Source organism: Rhipicephalus sanguineus, chromosome 3 (genome assembly GCF_013339695.2).
Source record: "Rhipicephalus sanguineus isolate Rsan-2018 chromosome 3, BIME_Rsan_1.4, whole genome shotgun sequence".
Taxonomy (NCBI): Eukaryota; Metazoa; Arthropoda; class Arachnida; order Ixodida; family Ixodidae; genus Rhipicephalus; species Rhipicephalus sanguineus.
The window spans coordinates 57,690,271-57,704,366 of NC_051178.1; the positions used below are offsets into that span (position 1 = coordinate 57,690,271).

General features: G+C 43.0%; 2 long non-coding RNA genes across 2 annotated transcripts; both read left to right on the top strand.

Annotated features, from left to right (window-relative positions):
* The first annotated feature begins 305 nt into the window (after positions 1-305).
* LOC119386651 (uncharacterized) lies at positions 306-6,402 on the top strand. The gene is made up of 3 exons (XR_005182336.2): positions 306-480; positions 568-648; positions 6,301-6,402. It is a non-coding gene; the product is annotated as an uncharacterized LOC119386651 (long non-coding RNA).
* A 1,121-nt stretch (positions 6,403-7,523) lies between these two features.
* On the top strand, positions 7,524-13,570 carry LOC125757605 (uncharacterized). Its single transcript, XR_007415342.1, has 3 exons — positions 7,524-7,703; positions 12,892-12,998; positions 13,457-13,570. It is a non-coding gene; the product is annotated as an uncharacterized LOC125757605 (long non-coding RNA).
* The last annotated feature ends 526 nt before the right edge of the window (positions 13,571-14,096 follow it).

The following is a 14,096-nucleotide window of genomic DNA, read 5'->3' on the forward strand; positions in this document are numbered from 1 at the left end:
CGACGTGCGCGCGTGTTGCGCGCTTTAAAGATCGTCGCCCCGCCCCTACGAGCGACATTTGTTTTCGTGGCCACTACAGGGAGCGACCGCCGCGCCGCCATCCGATAGCGCCTGAAACGCGCTTCTGGGCACTTTTTCTCCCTGAAGACGGCCGCTGGCCTAGGTACTGAGGAGGAGAACGCCCCCAGCTCCACTTGTCCCTAAACGCGCTTCGCGCCGGTGTCAACTAACGTCAAGGTAAGTTCTTGCATTCATTGTTCTGCGATGTTTTCTACGCGCGACGATGAAATTTCTCCACGCAGTACGCGTCTCTACTTAGAACTATTTTCAGCGTGACAGTTTTTGTATTATCTTGTAGCCTGGGAACACCGTTCAATTGGTGCGACAGAAACTTATGCAGCTTCCGTCTCACGCATTGTATGGAAACGGTTGAATACCGCTTGTAGTTACTTTCTTGCCATAGAGTTCAACTAGTAAAAGGTTTGTGACACACGCTTATGAGAACGAATGCAATAAGCTAGGTCTTCGCTTGTACATTAGTGTGCAAAAAAGCTTTTATTTGCGCAGGTGCCCATGCTGCGAGTGCAGTCGTAACGCTTTGACGTTGGATCCGAGCCCATGGAGAAAGTTGGAGCTGTAGAGCTGTATGTAAGTACACTTTGTGCGTGCATATTCTTCGTTTGACCATTGTGAAATATGTCAGAAGTGGTGTACTAATCAGTGCACAAAAATTGATCTGCCAACGTTAAACAAATAGCATTTAATAATGAGCCGTAGCGTCCCCCCTTCACTGCTCATGGGCTTTTTTTCATTAGCTTAATGGGCACAGCCACTGCTCTGCCAAGAAGCCAGACATGAAGTTCAAGGGGACACAGCTTTTGCATCGGTCTGGCTTTAATGAGAGCAACTTGCGCTGTGATTTAAAATTTTATTTTCAAGCCATTGTTCAAAGCTTTGCAGGAGGCTAACACATACAATAGGGCTCTCGTGGTTCATAGGGCTCTCGTGGTTCAAAAACCGTGGGCAGGACCGCTCAAAGTAAAAGAAATCTAGGCCGAAGGTTTACAGGTTAGTATGATTGAAAATTGGGCGAGTTGGTAACAATTCATAGCTGGTAGAGGCAAAACAGTGCGAAATAACAGAGACCAAGGACGAGTAGACACGACACCAGTGCTGACTTTCAACTGAAAAGTTTATTGAAGAAACATCATAATATACTCTTACTGCACATGCTCTTACAAGGCAAGAAACTCATGACGACGTCATGGCATTGAAGTGGTGTTTGCAGCCAAGAATAAAGTTGGTGATATCTGCACAGCAGTGCGGAAAAAGGCCCAGTGGTGAAGGATTCATATTCCATTAAGCACACGAATGTTTTTGTGCCATTGGCATTGTGTACAGCATACCCTTCACGTGTGGAAGTGTTTACATTGGGCAATCGGGGCGACGCGTAAACTCGCAACTGAGGGAGCATCAAAATTCCCCGAGAGGTAATGTTTGCTCGACGCACTTGGCAATGCACTGCCAAGATTGCGGGTACACCGCAGAATTTTCTAGAATGAGGATTCTTTTCCGCCACCACGACCAGTTGACACGTGAAATCTTCGAGGCCCGCAAAATACAGAAGGCAGGGCATAACTGTGTCATTCAGTCTTCAATAGCCCTCCAGGAAAAGTAAATTTCCTTTTTAGATGCTTGTAATCGTTAACAGTGCTAAGATTACTAGCAAGAGCGAGCCAAAGAGCCCGGATGAAAGCATGCCAGTTTCATTACCATCTGCTATTGCCATGTATTAGCATGGCTCTTATGACAAACACCGACATCCCGGAATATTTTCTGGCTGTTTTAGGTCAGCAGTTAATGTACAAGCTTCCTAAATTCTTCCATTGCATGCTATGTTCTATCATAAATTAGAGGCTCAAGACATCAAGTACATCAACAGTTTCTTCCGTTGTTTGTTATTGAAAGCATGTTGTAGGGATGGGTATGTTTCTGTATGAGATAGATTTTGCACATACCGCAGATCCATATATGCTGAAATACTGCAGAAAGTTTCAGTATTATCATCACCATCTTTCAAAGTAGCATTTGGCGTTGTTAGTTGCCTAGTTTCTGAAGGAAGAAGAAAACTGGAAAGTGAGTTCCTGGACTCCAATCTCAAAGGTGATGCTTTACCTCCATGCACATTCATCGATGTTCGAAAAAAAAAAAATGACAAATTCGCATAAGATCTGCATATTTTTGTTGGAATCCTTCGGTATTACCTTTCATGTTAACTAGTTTATTTGTATAGGGAGAGGCTGCTCAATTACCTTGTCTGGAATCGGTGCACTGAGTTTGTGTGCTATGCTTAATTTGGCAGTTGCAGGGTGGTAAGGCATAGCCTTTCAGATAGCAGACTTGTCTACCATCTTTCTGGTGCTCCTGCCACGGGCTGAAGCCAATTAAATCCTTGTGAAATGTTTGCCGAAGGTTCAACGGTGTGCACACTAGCATGTCTCAACCGATCAGGACAGAAGATAGTCAACAAGTTTGGAGAAAATGTGCAAATTCTGCACGGTGCATTCACATTTCAGTGGACATTTGCTGGCTGGCGCATCCTCTTGCCAAAGTCCAACATCAGGGGAAAGTGCAGTGCTGCATGTCTGGAAAAAAAGTTCATTGACTAAACACCAAGCGATGTCTGCCAAGGTGTCGAGCTTTCAAAGTGCAAAGAGAGAGTAAGCTTGCTCTAACAAACATAGCAGTGGTTATGAAAATGATAATGTGCATTTGTAAGTACATACTGTCATAGTGCGCTCGGTACAAAACAAGTAACCAACTAAGGCATGCTGAGTTTTAAATAGCATAGGTGTATTATGTCCGGTACCGCCTCACACAAGAAACGCCTGCTGGTGTGCCATACCCTTCTGCCTATGAATTCGCAGCAATTGGGGACCTATTAATTGCACTTGCAGCAGTTGGGGACCTGTTAATTGCACCGTGGCACTGATAACGATGTAGACTTTCTAGAACAAATGGCTTGGCAGCTACAAAAGTGGGCTTGCTACGAAACGTATAATGCAGATGGCACTTTCATCGGTACTAAAGGTTTTGAAAACGTGCAAATGCTTCACAAGCTTGCCCTCGGATGCGTGAACATTTCTAAAGACACCGTGTGTTTCACTTATAAGGATTTATGCAGGTGGTATAAATAACCATTGCAGCATCGCAGAAAGTGTCATAACATGCTTGGAAAACATAGGGTAAGCTGCTGCATGCATATGTTTGACTGACTTCATTGTGCGTTTTGCATGCAGGACGAAATTAGCATTCTGGTAATTCCATAACCAGGTCACAATTGTGAGACATACTGTTGTGGAGGAACTCGTTGATTTTGCCTACCCGGGATTCCACAAAACACCTAAATTTAATTGCACTGTGTGGGACAATATCAACTGTTCAGTTGCACCTGCTTTTGGCTGTTACATGTTTAGTGCTGTTTACCAATGTTTCTCTGCTGCGCTTATGTGTATTTTGTGGTTGAAATTGCTTTAATTTTAAAGGAGTACTGACACGATTTTGAGACATCGCAAAAGGGACATTTTTGGTTTCCTTGGTATGCAGTGTCAACGATGTCCACACACCGGAGTCGGAGAACACGTATCAAATATTTTAATTTGACTTTGAAGTTTTCGTCGCTGAGCATCTGCAAGCCAGCCACAGTACAATGGGCATTATCCTGACGAGACAGTTCCCCCGAGTTTGCAAGTTCTGCATCCTGCATGCAGCCTATATCGTAGAAATCACTGTCAGGGCCACTGGACAACAATGAACTTATCGTTGTTTATGTGCACCACGGGCAGACGATGGATTTGCCGCTAGTACGTCGCGAGTTTCTGTATCCCTGTGACATCACACTGCTATGAAACGTCACCGAGAAGCCGCCCCCTCGATATCGAAACCAAAAGTGTCTTTTTAAGGTAGCGATAAATAAAATACATACGATGCATTCCCAGGCACCACAATACTCGTTTTAGGTTTCTCGACACCAGTATTTTTATTTAGAGCATCAATCCGAAAATTTTTCAAATTCATGTCAGTACTCCTTTAACATATCTTTTTTCCTGTGTGTACTCATAAGTAACCTCAACTCACTTGGTAAGAATCTTTAGCACATAAGCGACACAAGGACGAAAAGGGAGGGACAACGTCTGCACTAACTTTCAACGAAATGGTTTATTGCACACAAGGCACTAATAGACACAGTGGTGGTGCCCTAGCGATTCACCAAGATGCCATGCTGAGAGATATGTCTTTTAGATGTGAAGCATCTTATAGCGGAGTTCAGTCCGGTGGTGGTGGTGGTGTGCGGCGTGACCACCCTTACTGCGCATGCGCAAGCCCTCTCCACACACCTCCTCTCCCTCTCCACTTTCCCTCTCCCCCTTTTCCTCTCCACTCGCCCTCTGAAACGCGGGCTGTACATGCCGAAACGCTGCTTCGCATCGCCTAATGGTCCCCTTTAGCGGGAGATGGTGTGATTTTTTTCTGTTTTATTTTGACAAAATATATGGCACACTATAATCACTTCGCGAACTACTACACATTCAATACAGTTAATTCTTTATTCGAGAAGGATAGTTGCGGAGTGCTAACACAATTGGTACTCACTTTTACAGTTTTTGCAGCTTATATTATCAGTCTCGTTAGTTCAACTCTATTAGCTGATGAAACCTTTGTGTCCTGAAAGAAAGGTTCATACTCTCATGCCCTACACTGTGACGCCAGCCATCCATCGTTGCATTTGTTCACAAGATTACAGTGCTCTCTTAACCTATCATTCATGCAGTGGCCCATTTCCTGACATACCACTTACCACATGAAAGAGGTATCTGATAAACGACAGCTTCTCAGCATGTCCTATGTCGTTTTGTGCAAGCAATTGTCTTCTTTGGTGCTTGACTACTAATTCTGCAAATCGATTTCAGCTTGCATGGAGCTGAAAAACTACTTGTACATTAGCACGTGATGCCATCCTTTCCATAACTGTAGTTGGATAGCGTAACAACTCAACAGGACACACAGCACATGGGAAAGGTTCACACACAATGCGTCGCACAAACAGAAGTGTAAGTCGTAAAAGGCTTAAATTAGGAAGTACCGCTCCATTGCTCTAGTTGGCTGTTCCAACAGTGATGTCGCTGAAAAAAGAATAGCTGATGTGCCATACTTGCACAAAATTTAGCATTACATAATAAGGTTGGTGTCACATACAAATGTGCAAATAGTTTTCCAGCTCTAGAAAGCTGAAATCAATTTGCAGAATTTGCAGTCAAGCACGGAAGAAAACGATATAGGATGTGGTTTGCGGAATGTAGACAAGCTGTTGCTTATCAGATACCTCTTTTCTGCAGTAAGCAGTATGCTGGGCAAACAAGCAGCTGCATGAATGATAGGTTAAGATAGCATTGTAATGTGTGAACCTTTTTTGCAGAACACACAAAGGTTTTGTCAACCAACAGAGCTGAACTAACGAGGTTTATAATACTATTTGCTGCAGGAATTGCAAAAATTGGGTTCCAATCATGTTAGCACTCTGTCCCTGTCCTTGTCGGATAAAAAATCTGCTTTCTTGATTGTGCAATAGTTCGTTAGTTGATTAGTGTTACGTACGTCTTGTAAAAATGAAGCAGAAAAATACAAATCTCCGTGCATGGCTTCTTGGTGCAGTGTGAGGGCACCAACACTGTATAAATGTTTGCCTCGTGTGCAATAAACGATTTTGTTTAAAGTTAGCGCATGTGTTGTGTCTCTCCATGTTTCTCCTCGTGTTGCTTATGTGCAAAAAATTCTTAGTATGTTGCCAACTAGGCTGAATTTTTCCCTAAACCTCTGTCACCCTGTGCTGTATCGTCTGTTGTGTTTTGACCAAACTGTAGCCTCTTGTTTTTTTTTGGTATGCAGGTGTATGTGCATGCTTGACTGAAACATTTTTTAATATGCCTTTTGTGTGCAAGATGAAATTAGAATTCCAGATATTCCCAAAACCACAATATGATTGTCACACACAGTGCTGTGGAGGAGCTCGTTAATTTTGCCTACCCTAGATTCTTTAGCATATCCAGATTTACTTCATTAAGTGAGACAAAATCAGCTGTTCAACCGCCCCTGCTTTTGGCATTTACAAATGTTCGACAATTCGACAAATTATTGCTGCTGTGCTTGTGTGTTTGCCAAGTCAGCCTTCCGATTTTTGTTGTGGTGATACATGCCTGCTCGATGGAGACACCTTGTACTTATTGTGCCTTTTGCGTGCAGGTTTTTGGACAAAGTCACCAATTCCATTGCTCTTCCTATGCCAAGTGGCCAGGATAATGGTTGAAATTGCTACAATAAAGGTTATGATCAACAACATTTGTTGAAATTTTGCATTTACTTTTGGAAGCGCAGTATAACGCATTCCATGCAACATTACTAATGAAAATGAGTCGACTTAAAATGCTTATGTTGTCTGGAGCGCAATGGATTAAGCGAGTGCCATGTCGGAATAAACAGCATTAACTAATTCTTTGGACAAAAGAACACCGATTTTGCTGATCTGAAAAATTCTTGTACACGGGGTGATGCTGGAGCTGTTTTGACAAGCGTACTTGTCGTCTTCGTGGCTGCAACTTTGAGACAAGTCTTGTCGAAATGTTGGCTCCAGTGACACCCTAGTCAAAGCGTTGTACCATGCCAGCATTTCACAATCAAAAGTTTGAACACCGATTTTGCTGATCTGAAAAATTCTTGTACACGGGGTGATGCTGGAGCTGTTTTGACAAGCGTACTTGTCGTCTTCGTGGCTGCAACTTTGAGACAAGTCTTGTCGAAATGTTGGCTCCAGTGACACCCTAGTCAAAGCGTTGTACCATGCCAGCATTTCACAATCAAAAGTTTTAGCTGTTCACTGTTAGCCTGTTACACCCCGGTGGCGCAAGCTGAGGCATTTATTTTATGTCTTTCTTTATGCCTCAACATAACTTCTATCAAAAGTGATAACTAATGGGAAGTCTGCATATAATGGCATCGGATTAATTTCTGGAGCTTCTCTAGCCAGCAAAATTTATCGCTCTTTCTGTCTACTCTGTCCTTTTTTCCTATGTTCGCACGCTGCAAAACCCTGCCAGTATGATAATCCAAAAACGGCAGAAGTTCAGGGGAAGATGGCGGCTTGAAAAGGTGAAAAATTCTTGGACACGGAGTGTAGCTGGAGTCAGCGTTTCGACAAGCAGTCTTGTCTTCTTCAAGGGTAAAAATTGCTGCTGAATGAAAGAATTCGATGCAGAGACCACTATTCGACACCTTTATTTTAGCCAAATGGCGCATAAGTGTGTTAAAATACAGCAAAAATCCCCATATCTCCCGTGGAGCAAAGTCTCTCGATTTCTTTTCATCGAAGCGAGTGGGTCGGCGGCCGTAAATGACGGGAGGCGCTCAAGAATAGCTTTCGGTTTCGGTTTTTGGCTGCGCGAAGCGCCACCTGCTTCCTGCAACTGGTGTCATGGAGACTTCCTGTTTAACTTTTTGAAACTCCAAGCGATTGCAACCTTTCCTTGCACTGTTGTACTTGATATTGTGCAATATATATGCGCCTGTGTACGTTATGGTTATATTAGGCACCATCCGGGATATCAAGCATCGAAATCTGATGTGCGACACTTGCGCTTTGCCACTAGAAGGTAAGCAAAACACCACTGCATGCTGCACGACGTTCCTGCTGTCTGCGTAGTGAAGCAAATATATATCGTCTTTACGGCGACCGCTGTCCTTGCATCTTGGCACGACGTAGGCGGGATCGACTCCTCCCATGTTTATCGTAGAAGAAAGTGAGCCGCGCCAATACGGACACTAGAGAACCAGACATCGTGTCTTCTTATGTGTCGGTTTTTGACGCTTTTCGTCCCATTAAAGACTGATTCCTACCTCTAGAAACTTTCTCTCGTTCTTTGTATTTATATTCTGCCCTTTTCACCGGACTTCGAAACGAGGTCGCATTCGTTCGTCAACTGACGCAACGTGCAGAATGTTGCCTTTGCCTTGTTCGCAAAAGAAGATAGTCAATACCACGCCATCGGAGGGGCCCGTGAAGGCATAAAATCCGTCAAAAAGAAATTGACATGCTTCCTGAAGTCTGAAAGGGCTAGGTTATTTTCTGCATCGCAAGAAGCCAGTCACGTGTTTGGTGCTACAGGGGACCCTCCACGGGCTGCTGCGGCTACTATCCCAGCCTTTAAATCCGTTCCACTCCTAGCGCGAGTGCGCCGATACAGCTGTGGAAGACTGTCTACGATGCTTACATTGAATGCTGCAAGCTGCGTACATTGAAATTGTTTTATTTTTACACGTACATAAAATACGATTCGTGCATGCAGAACAAACAAGGCGTTAAATAGGGCGGCATGGCTCATCTGTTTACAATCTGTTTACAACATCACCACATTGGTAACCAATCGCACTGTTTGCATGAATGGCATTCTCCGCCAAGCGAAGGTGACTGAAGACATAGGTGTGAGTGCAGTATTCATATATTACACTATTTAAAGCCTACTAAGTGACATGGTTTAGACAACCTGTTACCTAAGGACCTACCAACATTGTGCATTTGTACAGAGCTCTCTATGCTTTCAGCGTGCCTTTAACTTGAGGCATTTAAAATTATTTCCTTATCTTATTATCTACTCCATCTATCTTCTAGCTGCCCTTATCCGGGTGCTCTCATGGCCACTTCCGTAACTGGTATTGGGCGTAAGGCATACCACTGGAAGAGCAGACGCCACCTTTGGTGCAACGTGCTAGGCAGGCTCATGTGGTCATAGTGGCTGCTTAGTCTGCTTTGGGAGCACCAGAGCGAGCTGAAAACAAAACTTTAGAATGCCACCTGCGCTGTAATTCTGAGTGACTGGGGAGGTTTTCCTGCTGTTGCTGTGCGCTCGACAAATACTTGAAAGAAATCACTACATTATGTAGCCACTGTCTTTGGAGGAGTTTTGTATGGTAGGCCAGTGCTCAATGCAGGGCGTACGCTATGGAGCCTGCTGCCAGCTTTCACATGTGTCCGCAGGGTAAGAAGGTGCATGAATCTGCGAATGCAGAACTTAGAAATTGTAAACAGCTATTGGCTAGTACTTCCACAAGGAAAATTTCTGCTTTGACGTGGGGCTGCGATGTTCGGTGAGTAGCAGGAAGCACTCACCGAGACTCGCCTGTGAACGCTGCCCAGCTAATGATGCTTTTCTTCCTCAAGGTCGCCCATACGTTTCTTACCTCCATATCGCCCCCAAAATTAGGTTGATGCACTCAAGCTAATTTCAATTAAGTTGACCTGTCCCAAATCCATCTGTTTTCTACAAAGCCATATGTATTCTTGTTGGAAAAGTGCCACACCTTTTGCGTTATAGACATAATATTGGCACTGAAATTGCTGGAAAACTTGCCATAGACTTTTGCACATTAAAAATTTCTATTGCAGTCTCTACACCTTGTTTTTACCCTGCTTTGTAGCTGCAAGCTCGTTGCTGCAGGAACTTCTCAGTTTCTGCGATTCCTAGCTTATAGACTTGTACGCCTGATCGCTGTACGACTATGGCTACAATGACCAGATGTAGGCGCTTGCTAGCGCCGCCTGGCAGGCTGAGCTCAATGCGCTCGGTGCAGGCTCAGTGTGCTTAGTGCAGTGAGCTCAGTGCAGGCCTCCTGTAGATATAATGGAAAGGGAGCAATAGGAATCATTTTAAAAAAGAAGGCTCTTGTTTGTTTTAGTGCCATCCAAAGAATGTTTTGAATTATGAAAAAGAAGCAGCTGGAAATTGCTCACTGACGAGACAGATAACTGTAGATACGACACCACCTGATTAATAATAATTATAAGAAAAAAAAAAGGCTCTTCCCGACAGCACACACAAGTCACCATAGATGTCAATTTGCCTAAAGTTTAAATTGTCTTTGAAAAGCCTTGACAACATCCACGCACTGACAGTTTATTGTGTATGCAGTTAAACAATATGCTGCGTACTTGCAATCGCCAACTTGATGCTTCATTCTTGTATCTGCCATTTAGTTAGTTTCAACATTAGCTTGAACAAAATGTCATATGTGGGTCATTTCTGGAGGGATTTGACAGCAGGACTCGAGAGATCTCCATAATGACTGAAATCTGGACCTTGATTCTGAAATATACAGTTTTTGTTCCATGGTTATGTTTCACCGCACTGCAACCTCACATGGGGGTGCCAAAGGAAAAAGTGCTTAAAACCAGTCTTGTCTCTGTAGCTCATAAACATACTTATTAGAGTCTTTTAGCAAGTTACGGAAATATGGTACACAAATACGGTAAGGCTGTATGGTAGCGCTCCTCCTTTCCCGCTCGTTGTGCTTTTGCCGGTGAAGGCAACCCAACACCACAAAAGCTATCTCAAAAGTTACTGTGCGGTTGTCACGCATCATTGTTGCCTGTCAGCCCACACATTGTTAACGAGGAACCTGTCGTTTGAGGATGCACAGTTTCCTGAACTGTCACCTGAACTGGGAGCGGCTTAAGCACAACGAGCAGGAAAGACATACAATTTATAGTTGGTGATTTTACTGTAGCAAATGTGCTGCAGACCACCATGCTGCAGCCACACCGTGTAGATCGTGAATAAATGTTTTAATCAACGGTTGTCTAACAACAGTTGGCGTGGCAGTGTTGACTGTCGGTTTTATAACAATGTAATAAAATTTACATATGTACTCCTACGGCTCAGCAAGCTAGAGTTTAGCCAGTATTTTTGTATACAATTTGTGTACACACCATTTCTGCAATGCCTGCACGACTGGTGAGGTTTCAACTGACTAAAATGCTTTCTCATGATTTGTGAAGGTTATATATAGGGGTTGGTTATATTCCATGCATTTATCCATAACATCAACAGTGCTAATAAGGTCTATTGTTGAGTAGCCTGTATGAAATCCTGCTTACTCATTTGGTTGATTGGATTCTAAGGTGGTCCTAATTCTATTAGCTATTACTTTTGCAAATGCCTTGTTAGCAGTTATGAGTAAGCTGATTGGCTTCTAATTTTTCAATTTCTTGATGCCCCTTTTCATTCAAACATTTATTTTGCAAAGCATGATTACAACAAAAAGTAGGGGTGTGCGAATATTCGAAAGTTTCGAATATTCGTCGAATATTACATTCGAAATATTCGTATTCGATTCGAAAATCGTGAATTCGAAAAGTTTCGAATATTCGATAACTTCGAATATTCGAGAAATTCGAATATGCGATTCGATTATCATGCATAAAATAACTCGTCTTCCACATTTCTGCTGCGTTCGTATCGCTAAAAACGTTGCCGAGAGGAGCGATAAACATCGTAAGTACACGGAGGCACAATATCAGCCTGCGACGAGCGCCGCAATACGTATGATTTATTGCTGGTGCATCTCCGACGTGCAGCGCTGTTGGCGATCATGTAACCGTACATTTTCAATATTATGCTGCCGTAACGTGCCACACTACCACTCGTTCACTATGCGGCACCACTTCTGAAGAAAGACAGTGACCCACGTGACTGGTGGCGGACTGTAGGCACTTTCAGATACCCCAGTCTGGCAAAGCTTTGCCCCATGTAACTCCCTATACCAGCCACTTCTGTTCCAAGCGAGCGTGCCTTTTCAGTGGGGGCGGGGGGAGGTGTTGTCTCTGTTACAAGGGAGCGCCTGCTGCCTGATCATGTGGAGCAACTCATATTTCTTCATGATAACATGTAGTCATTACTTCCATTGTGCCGTGATATTTGCTTGTGTTGTGATGTGCATTGTGCTAGCCAGGACATTGTGTTCTGGAGATAGCAGTGTATGTTGTGTTGCCAGTCAGGCTGTTAATGTTTTCTTTTTTTCTTCAAATAGCTACATGTTAAATAAAATATTGTTACTGTGGAGTCATTTTTCCTTTGATATTCGATATTCGATTCGATATTCGAAGGTGGATATTCGTATTCGATTCGTATTCGAAAAATTTGATATTCGCACACCCCTAACAAAAAGGGATATACAGAAAAGGGTCCCTCGGTTATGAGACCATACCATGACCCCCTGCACATGATTATTGGATACAAATTACAAATAGGTACACAAGTTAACTGTACCGAAAACAAAAAAAAAAATACATTAATACAAGACATTGATAAACAAAGCTTATAAGTACATAAAACTGTATAGTAATGTCATACATAATTAGGGCAATGTTCACATTCTTCAAAGATTTCAGTACACTCACAGCAAAAAGGCATTGCATATACAAACTGGCCAGTTTTTCAAGAACAGTGTGCCCCCGTCTTTAAACAGATCTGCTGTTACCTGGCGTGTTATCGCAGAGCAATGCTATTACTTTTTTTAATGCTTTTCCTCACCATAGCCGTCTGGCACTGCTGAAAAATTCCTGGGCTGCATTTTTTGACCAGTGGCAGATGGCTGATGGCGGTAAAGGGCACAAGAAAACTAATAGCATCACTGTACAGCAACACCCCTGATCATAACCGGCTGCTTTGCCCCACTGCATTCCCTCTAAGGCTTTCTTTCCTTCATGTTAAAGCTGCTTTAGACACAAAAAAAAAAGAAGACGCACACCACGAGAGAAGATGACTGGACGGGGCGCCACTCACAGCTGCTTTAATTCCCAGAAACCACACACACATATGTACCATCAATTCGCGCCTGCGCAACAAACATCCATTTGAACATCAGGGGTAATACAATAACACACGCTCAATAAACTGTTTCTCAATCTTATATAAAACTACTTATGTATCACTAACACACAAACTTTCTTGCTTTCTTATGTAAAAAGCTTCCATTAATTCTCTTGCTTTTGTGTCTTTGCTCCAGGCAGAATTTTCTCTAGGGGTGTGTTTTTTGTGCATGAAGCGGTTTTAAGATGAACAGATGCCAATTCTTCGAACAAGAAGTTTTCGTTCCTTCACCTGCCATTGTTGGTGAGATTCGTCTGGACTACTACTATTATTACTACCATTGTTGTCCTGGCTGATCTCTGTAAAAAATCATAGCTGCTTTGACAACCTTATACATATTGGTAGTGAAACTGCCTTGCCTTTCTCTTAGTGCATACATATGGTTTTTGCCTGTGCCCAATTTTCTCTTCACTGCTTTTAGGCTTCTGTTCTTTAGAGCATGTTCAATTCTCTCCATATTGAACCTTCTTATGTTGGCTACCTTACTCTTCTTTACTGTTTATCGGGTTGGAGGCTTTCATGCTTCGGTGTTTCTTCAAGTGGCAGTACACAACCTTGCGGTCCAAAATTTCTGATGGAGAGATAAATGCGCACTTGTACGATGTGAACATGTTGCTGCAAGAATTTTGCGAATAAGTGCTGTAATAAGGAAGGCTCTCTACGTGAAAGTGCCCGTTAAGCTTTGGACATTGCTATTGCAGATCGCATATATCGATGCAACGAGAATCCCAATATCTTCCTTGTTGTACATCTCTAAAATATCTTTGAACATAGCCATTTCCATCTTGAAGTGGTACGTCCTTTGGTCATCTTGCTGGTGTTGCTTCTGAAATGCCAATAAAAGTTACAATGTGGAAAGCTCGCTTTTGTTGTTTACTTGAAGACATCATTTAAAGTGCATATCCTGACTCACTTAAATTTGTATTGACCTAGCTAATGTACTGAAACAAGTGCACAAGGTGCCCAAGAAGAAATAAGGACCCACAAGATTAGCAACATTTCAGTCTGTAATCAGAACAAGCATTACAAGACCTTCCCCAGGGCTGTGGAATAAAACCATGTTTAGAATAACAGAGAGCTGAGCTAGTTGGTAAGTATTCATTCTAAAGGACAGGGCGTGCAAAGACAGGGCGGCCACTATCGCGGAATGTTTAAAGGAGTCCGTTATGCTAAGTCTGAGCATGGTTGCAGAAAGCAATGAGAAAAAAACACGTCGTAGGTATTGCTTACATTCATTGCATGTCTCACAGGTTAAAGAAAGTGGGAAGTAGATACAGCGTTAATGCTGTCTTTACGGCTGCCAATTATCTAGGTAAGATTTGTGCACTGTGCAGAGAAAGA